Here is a 14688-nt window from a genome sequence, read left to right on the forward strand (position 1 = left end):
TATGTTATATATGAAGGGAGAGCCTAAGGGGGAGACTCAGTATAACAAATTTAGATGGATGAGTCTCCTCCTAATAGAGTTACAGAGGGTTGTGGTTATATATTCCTATCAATACTGTGCCTGCAGGTGTCCTTATGGCGTTATCAGCCTCGCCTCAGCCTTAGGGTCAGTAAACAGACATAACAATACGGAAGCAATAAGAACCAGAAATAAAGCTAGAGATAAGCAATGCAAACTACAGAGCAAAGAAATCAAGGCCACCCCAGCAAAAATGTCATCTAAAACAATGGGCAACGCAGTCAGGAATGTTAGAGGAAAGCCACAGCTGCATTCACAAGCCTTCTGACTACAGAGCTGTAATCTCCCAGCATGCCTTGGTGGTTCAGTGCCTGCAGTGAGTCTCATGTGGGTAAAAATGACTCCCTATTATGTAGCAGCGTTGTTAGACTTAGCGCACATCTGCATTGGATTTCCAATCTTTCGTTATAAGATCTTAATCCATTAAATGAAAGAAAACATCTAATCCCGAGGGTCCCCTCTCACTATAATGGGGTTTGCCTGGTATCCCTTATGTCACACGTCATTAAATGTCAATAAACAGCTGATCCTCAAGACCCCCACTGGCCTTAATGGGGAGCGTCTGGTATTTGTTATTTTACCCATCATCAGTACCCATCTGACTGACAAGGAGTCAGATGAACAAGTACTGAAATATAATTGCGATAGAAACAAGCGCCATCCTGTAAATTTGTATTCAAATAAGGCAAAGTTATCTGAGGGTTCAAAAAAGACATGAGGGAAAGGGGATCCTCCACCACAGCATAGAAACAAAGATTTTTTCATAGTTTTGGAGGGGTCTCTGGTATGGAGACTTCTAATGAAGCCACCAATAAGGATGTGAACATGCCCTTAGGCTGTTAGGGCAAGTTAAAAAAAAAAACAGTGTAAAATTATTTTAAAAAATATTAGATTTTAAGGAATATGATATTGGAAGTATTGAAATGTAATATCCAGACAAAAGATTAAAGACAACTGAAAATTTTAAAAGGAGGATTACAAGCGCCCCCCCTGCCATTTGTACGTAAATAAGATAAAAGTTGTCTGTAGGTTCAAAAAGAAATAAGAGAAAAAGGGTTAGTCCAGCATAAACAACATGCTACGCTTCACGACAACAACACACTTTTAGAAATTATCGGGGATAGCGCCGCTGGGACAGGTATTTAGAAGGGGATTGTGTTGTATGCGATGGGATTTTGGTGCACTCGCGACATCTTTCTTGTGACAGAAATCGGGGGGGGCAGGCCACCGGACAATCCGACTGATTCGGACTGAGCGCGGGATTTACGTTTAAAATTGTGTCGCAAGATCAAGCACTTACATGCACCAGGAAGTAGAAGGTGAACTCCGGCGGACCTGAGCGGGGAAGCTACACATGCAGGATATCCAGCGCACAATCTTAGTGAATCGCGCCGGAGTGCATGATCGTCGGACACTCCGTATTTTGGAAACTCCTGTGGCGGGTAAGTAAATGTGCCCCACTGAGCTTCTTTTTTTGTTGGAAAGGGTTCTCAGCAATTGAGACTGCCAATGGAGCCACCGATGTGGGTGTGAATGACTCTTTTAACCGATTCAAAAAATAAACAGCATAAATTTTTTTTAAAAATATTACAAATCCATAAATACTGAAATGTAAGATTTACAATCGAAACATCGGAATTGCAAAAGATTCATGACAAATGAAGACCCCAGAGGAGGATTACCAGCGTCATCCGGTCATTTGTACTTTTTTTTTCGGGGGGTGGGGGGGTATCATTTATTAGTGGTATATTTTTGGGGTACTGTTTTGTAGCAGAAGCTGTAGAGAGCAGTGGACACGTATGCTGGCTGTATTACACATGATCCTAGCCCAGGAGGTAAGACATAAGCCAACACAAGAGCAAACAAAGAGTCTGACGGAGGAACATACCAGCGTTAATCTGTAACCATGACAATCATCCTCGTGAGATTCTGAGGAATCAAATCAATGGAGCGGATTCTTCCTTTTTTTTTTACTGTAATTAGATTCCTGGCGCTATGTGTGTTATTTCGTATCAGGTGAGATTATCTATCTCCGGAATGTAGGGCAAATCCAGAACCAGAGATGGAAGCTCCTGGTCCTACAATATTCTGTTTACATATAAGAGATCCAGGATCTGGCTGTAATACACACTGCATAGTTTAGAGGGGAAAAATAAATCTAGAAATTACCAGGATGAAAGATTGTACATCAAATGTATGCAAATTAGCCTGAGTGGCTCTGGGCTTTATAGGTGTTAATGGATTAGGAGCAGCACAGCGGCTCAGTGGTGAGCATTACAGTCTTGCAGCACTGGGGACCTGGGTTCAAGTCCCAGGGTCAACATCTGCGAAGAGATTGTATGTTCTCTCCGTGTTTGCGTGGGTTTCCTCTGCATCCTCCGGTTTCCTCCCATACTGGTAGATTGATTAGATTGTGAGCCCCATGGGGACAAGGACCGATTTGGCAAACTCTGTTTGTGCTATATAAATAAAGGAATTATTATGGAGCCTGGAGCTCCTCAGGCTCATTTGGATACATTTAAACTTTTTTCTTTAAAACCAGGGCATAAGAAGCTTAAAGGGGTTGTCCGAGTTCTTGAAAAAAAGCTAAAAGTGGCCGGCACAGGGCTGCTTAAAAAAATAAAGATGTACTTACCTTCCGGTGCCCTCCGGTATCCAGCGCTGCTGTCGCTCCGGTCCGGGCGCCATGTAAACAAACATGGCCGCCGGAGCAGCGTTGGATTCAGCTTCCGGCCGGCCGTGGCCGGGCACGCCTATCCGTCCCTATTCACAGCATTGTGTATGGGGGCCGGAAGGTTGTCGGGTCCGGCCGGAACTGAGTCCAGCGCTGCTCCGGCGGCCATGTTTGTTTACATGGCGCCCGGACCGGAGTGACAGCAGCACTGGATACCGGAGGGCACCGGAAGGTAAGTACATCTTTATTTTTTTTAAGCAGCCCTGTCCCGGCCACTTTTAGCTTTTTTTCAAGAACTCGGACAACCCCTTTAAAAAAGAGTGGATCCAGTCAGTCAGTGTGCTTGGTTTACAATCCTTCATCCTGGTGGTAGGAAACCTACAATGAGGATTCTACTTTTAGAAGTAGACCTGATGATAGATTCCTCAGGGTAGGTTCCTTTAAGCACATGTAGCTTAGTAAATCCCCCCTAGATTCATACCGGCTTTCTCTAGACTTCTGGTTCTAGAAAATCCTAGCCAACTGAAATCAGAAAGAGCTAAAGACTTCTAGTTCTGGATTATTAGCCTTTTGTATATTTAGAACCAGAGGTTTATACCAGTTCTCTATCAGGCTCTCCAATCTGGATGTGATGATGGTGTGAGTAATATCCATTCAGAAAACAATTGCAGACCAAATACAATTGCAACAGATTTGGCCCTGAAGTGAATGGTCACATAAACTCCTAAGGCAACTAAACAATTCTGAGCGTTACATCATCTGAGGAGACTCTGGTCTATTGGACGCTGCAAACAGATGGAGAGGACATCAAACACTTGAAATGTTTCCATAACAGGTCAAGTCCGTCTCACAGAGAATACTCCGAGACTTCACGTTGTCTTATCCAGCAGAACCCTATCGCGTCAAACAACACATACTGAGGATGTCACAATATCCTTTAGGTTTCCAGTCTGTACATTCCAACATAATCCAAGACTGCACAACCAGGACATACCTCAGGTCTGCAGGACAACCAGTCCTTTATAACCTCACCTACATCCCATCTGCAACACTGAAGCCTGCTCACACATTGGCTCCCAACACATTGGGGGTCATTTACTAAGGGCCCGATTCACGTTTTCCCGACGTGTTACCCGAATATTTCCGATTTGCGCCAATTTCCCCTGAATTGCCCCAGAATTTTGGCGCACGCGATCGGATTGTGCCGCATCGGCGCCGGCATGCACGCGACGGAAATCGGGGGACGTGGCCGAGCGAAAACTCAACGGATTCGGAAAAACCGCCGCATTTAAAAAAAGAAATGTGTTGCTTGGGACGCGCTTACCTTCACTCAGCCCGAGCCAGTGAACTCCAGCGTGTTCAGATGCTTTTCAGCACAGCAGCGCCACCTGGTGGACGGCGGAGGAACTGCCTTGATGAATCCCGGCCGGACCCGAATCCTCCGCAGAGAACGCGCCGCTGGATCGCGAACGGACCGGGTAAGTAAATCTGCCCCAAGATGTCTATTTCCACAACCCCAATAGAATTTTCAGAGCTAATTCCCACAGATCTGACTGTAATCTTCAACGATAGTCTTTTAGGATGAATATCAAGTAGCATTCTTGTATACCTCCCATACAGAACCTCTCAGTCTGCTCCAAGACCACTACTGGACCCCTGTCAAATTACTGTCCACTCCTTTAAAACCTTGAGTCATTCCACCTTCTTGCCTAGGATTTGCTCCCTAGTTAAAGGTGGCGTCCATTCATATATCAGAAAACCCAAAGAGTTTTCGAAGAAGGGACTGGACACAAGGCTATGCTTCATGTCTACACAGTACATGGATCTTTTATAACCTCAACCCCATCCCATCTGCAATCTCTCTGGTTTTGAGTACGCTCTACATTGGCTCCCAAAATAAGATATTTTACATTTTTCAGAATTGATCCCCATATATATGACCGTAGGCTTCAACTGTAGTCTTTTAGGATGAATATCGAATGGCATTCTGGTACACCTCCCATACAGAACCTCTTGGTCAGCTCTGAGACAAATGCTGGTCACCTGTCAGATGACTGTTCATTCCATGTAGAGGTCTTTGGGACCTGATTAAGGTTGCATCCACATGTTCAGGTTTTCAGATACAGTTTTTGAAGCCACAAGCAGGTGAGGATCATTATGGATAAGGACATATCATTGAGAGGTTACACTCCAACTCTTTTTTTCACTCCACTCCTGGTTTGGACATCAAAAACTGCATCCGAAAAACTGAACGTATGGACGGATCCTAAGGCTGACCTACCTACATTTATGAAGAAAACCCAAAGCTGAGAAGGGAGCTGTAATCCATATAAAGATATATTAGAAAATTAATCAGCGTAGAAGTTTGTGTGTCTTTTAGATTACACATTCCTGTGAGAATAGATGATTCTAGAACATTGTATAGGTGTGTAAATACATCAGGATTTTGGTTCTTAATAAAATAATAAAATAGGGGTGTGACTAGGAGAGACAGGGCCCAATCGCAGACTTCTGAATGGGGCCTACTTCCCTTTTAAAAAAAATATACATATTTGTATACTCACAAAGTATATACACAAATACAGCATAAACATACATACAGTAAATATACACCATATTTAAATGCAGCATATACACATATATACAGTATACACACCACACACACATCCAGCATATACACACCCAATACTGCAGATGCTGGGCCCCCTGACACTATGGACCCCATATCAGCTGCTATGGCAGCTCCTTTAGTAGTTAGACCCCTTTTCTTAGACCCATGGCTGTATTGGGCTTCAATTTGTTGCGTATCTAGAACCATGGACATCTCATTCTAGAATACATATATATGCTTGGAAGCATAAATGAACCAGACTTTTGGATCTAAATTAATACTTATCCATATAATTCTAGAATATCTCCTATTCTTATTATGCAACTTTATAAGGATTCTGGGTCGTAAAATATCTTTCTGGTTCTAAGACATCTTATAAGTAATGAGGATTCTGTTGTAGAAAACATGAACACTGCACTGTCCTCGAAGACGTTTGAAGCCCCTCACCACTAGTGTATCCCGACCCTGGGGATTGTAGAGTAACGCCTGTAGCATAGACACACGACGGCTTCTGGTGGTTGAAGGATGAAAAGTGCTGGTCCCTTGAGAAATACCACAGGCAAGAGTGAAAAACCGAGGAGTGGGAGGGGGCGGTGCGGATGAAAAGAGGAGAATTAGGGCAAGTGGGATTCAATTCGGCATGGAAGAGTAAGACGAGGCAGTGAAATAACTTTCAGGTGCTCTCGCTAATAAAAGATAAAAGGCCTGAGGCTGTTCTGTATTATGTTCCTGTGGAGCGGCTTTCACTGTTTAACCCCTACCTATGCCGAAATCTCATTGTTAACCCTTCCACTGCCGTTGTTTTAATCCTTTTTGGTGCCAAACCCTTCCAAAGATCTTGCCTGTATAGACTGCCTGATCTTGCCTGTGTTACATACGACTATGTACCCATGTATACAGTCACCATGTCTTACAGTATGTAACATCATAGACCTGCTATTAACCCCGTATCTCCACACATGTAAAGGCCTGTACTGAGCGGACACACTTAATAGGCATGTAGTTGGGGCTCTGCACGGCGGTACATTGCATAACGTACATATGTAAAGTATTACACACACATTCATACACACATGCAGGGTACGGCTCTCACGCACACATGACAGAAATTCCTGGGTGGTGCGGTCACTCCTGGAATAAATGAAACAAGATCTGTGGCTCCCAGCTGTTTGGGAGATTTGGGGAGGGGGGAGTATAAGGACCTTGTGTCTCTATATGTTTGCGCCTATATGATGTACGCCATTTTATTCCAAATGTTCAGGGACAAACCTATGAATGTAATGCGATGTATCTATCAATGTATGTCAGCTATGTGTGCATTTGTCTAACCCCTTTTATGCCTTTCAATTGAAAAAAGTGGGCAGGGGATGGGCAAAATTGTCCACACATGGAAGATTTCACGGTCATCAGATTTTACCCCATTAAACTACTAGCACCCTAGTAGTTTAATGAAATGTTCTTTCTTTGTTATCTGAAATCTCACCCATTTACCTATAAATAAAAACAGGTCATATGAAAATGAGCAGAGAAGAGTCATATTTGCCCGATAAGAGTCAAGGCTGCAGGGTGAGTGTGGCATCAGATGCCCTTCTTTTCGGCTCTATGAGATCTAGAATTGTGCTGCTGGTGTAATATTAAATTTGTAATATTAAAGATGAGATTCTTATCTTTAATATGGCACAAGTAGCATGTTTCTAGGTACTGTGAAACCAAAGACAGGGGCATCTGACGTGACACCCCCCATGCAACCTCTAAACCTGACTCATTTCAGGAACCCAATATGACTCTTCTTTCCACATTTTCCCATGAATTTGGAGGAGAGATTTTCACAGGTAAACAAGATTTCACATAAAAGTTCTAAAAAGAACATTTCATCCTCATCCTACCTGAGCGGGCTAGTGCTAAATCTGATGACAGGTTCCCTTAAAATTTTCTGCAAAACTGCCATTCATTTCAGCAGGATTTGCAAAAATCTGTTAACCAAACGGATTTTGGGTGACAGAAATATCTTCAACTAATGTGAATATCATGATTTTTGTGTAAAACTTATTTTTTTTTATTTTTTTTATGTTATGTCTTTGAAAATCATGGACAGTGAACAGATGTCATCCATGTGCTGTTCATGATGTCCACAGATTCTCTGGTTCTAATAGAAGGCATGGAATGGCAATACTGACCGAAATAGAGCATGTTTCCAAGAAAAACATGGAGATCGGAATAGATCCATTTCAATGAATTCTCAGCAAAACAGAAAAGGAGAAAAAAACCCACTGCACTGAAAAAAACAATGCTCCAACCCAGTGGCGTAACTAGGAGAGGCAGGGCCCCATAGCAGATTTTTGCATGGGGGCCCCCCTTCCCCTTAAAAATATTCACATATACAGCGTTTACACGCATACATACAGTATATACAGCGTTTACACGCATACATACAGTATATACAGCGTTTACACGCATACATACAGTATATACAGCGTTTACACGCATACAGTATATACAGTGTTTACACACATACAGTATATACAGCATATACACACACATATATACAGTATATACAGCATATACACACACATATATACAGTATATACAGCATATACACACATATATACAGTATATACACACATATATACAGTATATACAGCATATACACACATATATACAGTATATACAGCATATACACACATATATACAGTATATACAGCATTTACACACAGCAAATACACACATATAGCATACATTAATTAACTATACATACATATATAGGGACTTACATTTCTTGCAGTGGGGTGGGTCAGTTAGGTCTCATCCTGCGAGCCCAAGAAGTGTGTCGGCCAGGCGGCCGCAGCAGCTACATGGCGGGTGGCCGTGGGAGCAGTGTGGAGGGCAGACGACCGCTGGACCGAGGTGCCAACCGGGCGGCCGTGGGACCGGGGACCGCGGGAGCAGCGTCGAGGGTGGGCAGCTGCGGGACTAGGGACCAAGGTAACGGCCGGACACCCGTGGGAGAAGTGCTCAGAACAGACGGGCAGCTGCGGGACCAGGATACCGGCCGGGCGGCCTCGGGACCAGTGTGCTGGCCAGGCGGCCTCGGGACCAGTGTGCTGGCCGGGCGGCCTCGGGACCAGTGTGCTGGCCGGGCGGCCTCGGGACCAGGGTGCTGGCCGGGCGGCCTCGGGACCAGGGTGCTGGCCGGGCGGCCTCGGTACCAGGGTGCTGGCCGGGCGGCCTCGGGACCAGGGTGCTGGCCGGGCGGCCTCGGGACCAGGGTACCGGCCAAGCAGCCGTGGGACCAGGGAGTTTGCTTGAAGGCCGTGGGAGTAGCATGCCTGCAGGGCACGCTCCCAAGCAGCGCTGAGTACAGGTGGGCAGTTGCGGGACCAGGATACCGGCCGGGCAGCCGCTGCAACAGAGTGGAGGGCGGGCAGGCAGTTGCGGGGCGGGCAGCTGTGGAACCAGTGTTCCGGCCGCGGGCACAACATGCTGTCCATGGGGCCGCGGGAGCAGCGGGGCGGGACAGAAACACTGGGGCGGGCTTGACAAAGAGGGTGATATTTGGTATTGACCTTAATGCGCCGTATAGCAGGGCCCGGGCGGCGGTCTGAATGGGTACAGAAATGCAGCGCTGTCAGCAGACATTGTGATTGTGCCGCCGTCCGGGCCCCTGATGCTCACGGGCCCCGTAGCAACCGCTACGGCTGCTACGGCGGTAGTTACGCCACTGCTCCAACCCACTGCACTTCTGTATGTGACAAAACCACATCAAGTGTGAACATGGTGGGACCATTGCCCATGAGAGTTTTGGCACCATGTTGTTTTATGGCCAATAAATTAGTATTTTTACAGGGAAAGAGGCTTTTCTTTCTTCAAAAAAAACAGACTGTTTATGGGGATAATAAGGGTCCGACCCCCATCAATCTCGGTTTTACCACCTATTTTGGTGACATGTTATAAAGCATCGGGGTGAGAAAAGCCTTTAAGTCCTTGAAGAGAAGACCCTATTAGGCCGGGTTCACACCATGAGTTTTTGTGGTGTTTTTCCGCTGCAGCATTTTATAGTTGTGCTGGGTTTTTTTACTACAATTGTAGCAAAACTTTATTGTTTCTTCCACCTTGACATTTCCTTGGTGGGACAAACAGCTGGTCAGAGACTATGGGGTACATTTACTAAGCGTCCGCGGACCGCCTTTTCATTGGGTTTCCGTTTTGCGCCGCATTTAACTGGGGTTTTTGGTGCACGCAATCAGATTTTGACGCCGACTTTCATGCAATGCAAATTGGAGGCGTGGCTGTCGGACAACCCGACTGATTCGGAATAAGCACGGGATTTAACATTCAAAATTGTGTCGCAAGCCAAGCACTTACATGCACCCGGAAGAAGAAGGTGAACCCCGGGGACCTGAGCGGGGAAGCGACACATGCAGGAAATTGGACGCACGATCTTAGTGAATCGCGGCAGCTCTGAATCCTCGTCGGACAACGCACCTCGGGGATTGTGACGGGATGGGTAAGTAAATGTGCCCCGACATGACCGATCCATGCGGTACAAATTCAGTATATTTGATATTGGACATTGTAGAATCGTATAGGCCCATGTGTATTTCAACTACTTTGTTTAGGTACATAACACTTTGTATAGTGAAGGTGATGGCAACATATTCCAACAATATACAGTGGCACGTAGAGTTCCTAGGACCACTGTTCCTCCTCAGGTACCAAGTAAGGTTTCCCCCTGAATTGTATTTTGCCCTTAGGCCAGTATATTTTCTTGTACTCTATAATGTAATATTATACTTGTATATGTCCCCTATGATATGTAAAACGCTACGGAATTTGATGTGGCTATATAAATAAAGATTATTATTATTTGCTGACCCCATCAGACTTTGGTATTTTTATGCGTGGGAAACTAAGGGGTTAAGGGGCACCAATTGTGGTCAGTATTTTTCAGTCCTGCCCTCCGTTATTGCAGCAATTTTGAGTTGCAAAGGTGACAACTCTAGTTCTGGGTACAACTGCATCCTCGGCCTCTTCTATTGCTAGGCCTCAGGCCTAAGGCCTAAGGATACGTAGTTACGTGCATGGGTGACTTTGCTTCTTTGTTTTGATTCGTTTAGTTACCAAGCCAAAACTTTTGTTCAAGAAAATCTGGAAAATGCTAAACTGCCGAGGGTCAGGGCCTGGTACCTGAGGTAGAATGTCAGGAGGAGCAGATGCCCATGTATACTAGGGGATGCTATGTGGGCGATGAGGGGGATGGGGTGTAGATCAGCTGCTCGGTGTGTAAGGGGGCGTGATGGAGGGACAGCTGCCCGGAATAAAGGAATCAGCAAGAACAATGGGGCGATTGTGAGACAGAGAAAGAGACATTGAGGGAACACAAGATGCAGGCAACCGCATAGGGGGGAGCATGGAAACAACAAGTGGCAAGATGGGTGATGAGCCGGAAAAGAAAGGGATAGACTAGGAGAGCATGTGAGAAAGTTACGGCCTTGGCCTGAGATAACAAAGCGTGCAGGGGGATTGTACCCAGGATTATTCCCAAGTAATAGAAGATTCAAGGATATATTAATCCCCTCATTTCTATGTATTGCATTACTCCGCCCCACCTCATGGTCCCTACATCCGAGCTTTAGTCCACAAGCAGGATTTTCATTATCACAACACCTACACATACCACAAAGCTACACAAACACCCTATGTGTGCACATTGGATTGTCAGATTCCCAATTGAGGATTAAGAAGCCAAGGGATTGGCACATGGACACTGGTGTACAAACAAGATATGGTCATTTAGAAAGTGGCCCAATAAAAACAGAGAGTCTCAAAATAATGGCTGGTGTACCTGGAGTTAAGATATACTGTATCTAGAACGTAGGAATGCTGATTGTAATAGTTCGAGAACAATGGCACAATGGGTCTAGTGGACCTAGAACGATACCACACTTTGCTTGGTTGACCGAGAAAAAAGGTACAGAGAACAATGCATAATAAGACTAGTTGACCTAGAACAGTGGTATACTGGGACTAGTGGACCTAGAACAGTGGTATACTGGAACTAGTGGACCTAGAACAGTGGTATAATGGGACTAGTGGACCTAGAAAATGGTACACTGGGACTAGTGGTCCTAGAACAATGGCACACTAAGACTAGTGGATCTATAACAATTGTACACTGGGACTAGTGGACCTAGAACTAATTTACCTTAAGACTAGAGCGTGAAAAACAATTGAACGCTGAGACTTGTGCACCTAGAGGAATGGCACATTGAGACTAGTGGAACTAGTGCAAAACCACACTGAGACTAGTAGACCCAGGACAATGGTACGCTGAAACTAGTGGACTTAGAACAATTGTACACTGGACCTAGAACAATTACACACTGTAACCAGTGAACCTAGAACAACGGCACAGTAAAATTAGAGGATGAAGAATATTAGCAAGCTAAGACTAGTATACCTAGAACAATACCACAAGGAGACTAGAGGGTGGACAACAATGTGATACTGGGTATAGCATTATTGTAGGTCTCAGTGTGCTCTAGGTCCACTAGTCACAGTGTACCATTGTTCTAGGTCCATTAGCCAGAGTGTACCATTGTTCTAGGTCCATTAGCCAAAGTGTACCATTGTTCTAGGTCCATTAGCCAAAGTGTACCATTGTTCTAGGTCCATTAGCCAGAGTGTACCATTGTTCTAGGTCCGTTAGCCAGAGTGTACCATTGTTCTAGGTCCACTAGTCACAGTGTACCATTGTTCTAGGTCCACTAGTCACAGTGTACCATTGTTCTAGGTCCACTAGTCACAGTGTACCATTGTTCTAGGTCCACTAGTCACAGTGTACCATTGTTCTAGGTGCACTTATCACAGTGTACCATTGTTCTAGGTCCACTAGTCACAGTGTACCATTGTTCTAGGTCCATTAGCCAGAGTGTACCATTGTTCTAGGTCCACTAGCCACAGTGTACCATTGTTGTAGGTGCACTTATCACAGTGTACCATTGTTCTAGGTCCACTAGTCACAGTGTACACATAGTATTCGGTCCACTTGTCACAGTGTACCCTTGTTCTCAGCTAGTCACAATGTACCATTCTGTAATTTGTGGACCTAGTACAATAGCACACTGACACTGGTGAATCAAAGCAATAGCACTCTGATCCTAGGAGGCCTTCAACAAAGCATACACATTATGGGTGGCATTTACAAATTGGGGAGCAGGGCCTGTTTTTGGCACACAAATTATGCTAAAATCTTCCCTGTGATGTTAGATTCTGGACCAAGAGGTTAATGAATTGCGTTGTCTCCACAATCATGGAGGTGAATTAGATCTCCGTAGACAAGCATTTTGAAGCTCAAATGTGTCGGAAATCTAGAAGCGCAAGAAAAATGTCCGGATTTCAAAGTTGCTCCCAAATTGTGCACCCACATTTCATAAATAAGGTGCAACAGGCACAGCAAGGGGAAAAAAATCACAGACAAAAACTAGAATGGTATTTGATCTAGAATGGTAATCAGCCTAGAACACGGGCACACGGTGCCAGTATGACCAACTGGAAAGTCAGCACCCACATGATAAAGTATATTAGCCAGACCTTGCCTTGGAGACGAGTCAGCTAAGGCCGCTCTGTATTACTGGACGGAGTCACAATAATGTGGTTTAATGGAAGAAGACATGACCTCATAGTCACAGCATTGCCGAAATCTGAAGGAGACAAAGTCACAAGCATTTACACATCAGCGCCCACTAACGAGGGGACATTCCTCTACTATGAGCCGCCCATTGATTAGATTAAGTACAATATGATACGTCTACAAAGCAGAATTAAAGGGACAAATGGTCGGGGGAATAGTTATAGGGGCTTTAAAGTAAAATTTATGTATTTAGTAAAATGTAATTAGCTTTTCACCATTTCTTAAAGTCAACCACATTTTGGTAAAATTTCTGTAAAAACTGTATTTTTAATAGTATCAGGGTAGCGGAGCAGGGCTGTCATTACACTGACTTAATAATAATTTTACATTTTTTTTACCACAATTTTCAGACATTTTCAGTTTTTGAAGCATTTTCAAAAAAGTTTGCCAAAATCCAGTGCATGACCATGAAATGTGAATGAACCACTGGCGCTGAACTTTGTGGACCCCAAAAAGACTGCAAAAACCACACTATGTTCCCTTCCTTCCTGTTACCAGAGAGAAGTAAATTATGGGAGATGATAGGTCTGACAACACATGGGAGATAAGCTGTTGTCTGTTTCCATTGGCAACCAGAAGAAATCAACTCTACGGAGAAGAAATGTGTGCACGAGCAAAAGATTATAACATTTTCTTAAAGTTAATGAATGGGGAGACATTACTGGAATTTAGTCAGTTTAGCTAAATACAATAGACATGAAAATTTCCCCCAAATTTACAAAAAAGCTGAACAATTTTTGATCAATTGAACATTTATCTCATCAAACGGTTCTGTACTGTGATGCTATATTTAGGGGTAAGCGGAGACATTAAGGTTCGAGAACGGACAAACCAGTACCCATAGGTTTTGTTGGAGTTTGGGTACCAAATGCAAGCCCTGGCATTCACTGCTGGATTTTGGATGTCGGCAGCAAATGCATGCCGCCATTTTCCAGAGGATTGCCACCTGATGTCACTGGGAGCACCAATCCTCCGAAAAATGGCGTCCACCGCCGGTATTTAAAGAGTTATATTTGATAAATCCATTTAACATCAATTTACTAGACTAACCACACCCAATTCCTCACCCCCAACTACCATCAAAAATCTGCAAAACTGTAATAATTCACAACTTTTCTTTTTATTCAAATAAATGTTTTATGTTTTCATTTTAAAAAATATCTTTTTTTTTTCTTTTTTTAATGGAAAGCACACCAAGTCGACTTTGCTGTATGTATGAGGGGCGGAGCAGAATCATTGAAGGAGAAGACGCCCCTGTGTCATGCCCCGCCCACTGAGGCCTGCATTAGACATTAGCACAACATATCACATTTTACTAGAGCGCTCCTTTAACACTGACCCCTCACTTCATTATTGGTTGTGGCCGGATGTAAACATTCTGCATATTGAATATTTAGTTGAATGACCACTACTTTCACTTTCCGTCAATATGAAGTATTAGTAAATACGACAAAATACTATCCATTGATTGCTTTTGTAACATTAGAATGCAGTTCAGTTCCTCGCTATTTGCAAGATCTCAGCTTGCTGTCAGTGAACAGAAATGGTCCGCTTCACATCTAGGCGCTAAAAGTCTATCCTGACCATGGCAAACTAACACAGCTGTGCAGTTCGTCACCATATACCAGCGTCTTT

The 14688-nt window shown here is 44.2% G+C and overlaps 1 protein-coding gene across 1 annotated transcript in view; it reads right to left on the reverse strand.

The window, feature by feature from the left end:
- DDR1 (discoidin domain receptor tyrosine kinase 1) overlaps positions 1 to 14688 on the reverse strand; it is a 40601-nt gene that overhangs the window by 25098 nt on the left and 815 nt on the right. The gene's annotated exons all lie outside the window — the stretch shown is intronic.

This window comes from Engystomops pustulosus, chromosome 9 (genome assembly GCF_040894005.1).
Source record: "Engystomops pustulosus chromosome 9, aEngPut4.maternal, whole genome shotgun sequence".
NCBI lineage: Eukaryota > Metazoa > Chordata > Amphibia > Anura > Leptodactylidae > Engystomops > Engystomops pustulosus.